This window comes from Bison bison, unplaced genomic scaffold (genome assembly GCF_000754665.1).
Source record: "Bison bison bison isolate TAMUID 2011002044 unplaced genomic scaffold, Bison_UMD1.0 scf7180017864518, whole genome shotgun sequence".
Lineage (NCBI taxonomy): Eukaryota > Metazoa > Chordata > Mammalia > Artiodactyla > Bovidae > Bison > Bison bison.
Genome location: NW_011495071.1, coordinates 20,043,004 through 20,044,311, shown reverse-complemented (window position 1 = coordinate 20,044,311; position 1,308 = coordinate 20,043,004). Strand labels below are relative to the sequence as shown.

The 1,308-nt window shown below is 36.7% G+C and overlaps 1 protein-coding gene across 1 annotated transcript in view; it reads left to right on the top strand.

The window, feature by feature from the left end:
• SYAP1 (synapse associated protein 1) overlaps window positions 1-1,308 on the top strand; it is a 42,490-nt gene that overhangs the window by 26,087 nt on the left and 15,095 nt on the right.

The window sequence follows — 1,308 nt, the reverse complement described above, 5'->3', positions numbered from 1 at the left end:
GGACCAGCATAGAAAACTATTTTAGCTAAATGTATTGCTTGAATTGATCTGTTTCATCACAGAACTCTTTCAGGCAGCAAACTGGATAACTGCTTATTATTTAAGGAAAATAAAGCAGGTTGTAAAAATGGCAGGTCAAAGGTATTAAAAACAGACACTTCACAAAAGAAGATGTAGGAAGGTATAACAATCACATGAAAAGGTGCTCAACATCATTAGTCACCACAGAAATGGAATTACGACCCAACTGAGATATCAATAGAGTGTTTAAAATAAAAAAGACTGACTGCATCAACTATTGGGAAGGATGTGGAGCAACTGGAATTTCCTTGAACTGCTGGTGGGAGTGTCCAATGATACGACAACTTTGGAGAACTTTCTGTCAATTCCTTATAAAGTTAAAAATCTATCTACTCAAGAATCCCACTCTAATGTATTTTCTCAAATTTGTACAAAAATGTTCACAGCAAATTTATTTATAGAGCCACAAATTTGAAGCAACTCAAATATCCACCAGCAGTAGAGTAGATTATCAACTAACAGTGTATTTATACAATAGAATACTCTTGAGTAATAAAAAGAAAATAAATTGGACATATGCAACAATATGGATGAATCTCAAAAACATGTTGAATAAGGGGAATTCCCTGGCAGTGCAGTGGTTAGGACTTGGTGCTTTCACTGCCAGCCCAGGATCAATCCCTGGTTAAGGAAATAAGATCCTGAAAGTTGTGCAGCATGGAAAAAAAAAGAAATGTTCAGTAAAATAAATCATTCTGTTGAATTCCACGTAATGAAATTCTAAAACAAGCAAAACTAACCTAGAAGAATAAAAATTAGAAAGTGGTTGGAAGGGATTGGACTGAATGGATGTTGACTAGAAAGAGGCACAAGGAGACTTTCTGGCATGAAGGATATAGTCTATGTCTTGATTTGGATGGTGGGTGCATGTGTATGTAATTATCAAGACCATTGAACTATATACTTAAGATTGATATGTTTTATTTTATTTCAGTTATTGTTGTTGTTTAGTTGCTAAGTCATGTTCTGATTCTTTGTGCCCTCATGGACTGCAGCACCCCAGGCTTACCTGTCCTTCTCTATCTCTGAGTTTGCTCAAACTCATGTCCATTGAGTCAGTGATGTTATCCAACCATCTCATTCTCTGTGTCCCCTTCTCCTGCCCTCAATCTTTCCCAGCATCAGAGTCTTTTCCAATGAGTCAGCTTTTCCCATCAGGTGGCCAAAGTATTGGAGCTTCAACTTCAGCATCAGTCCTTCCAATAAATATTCAGGGTTGATTTCCTT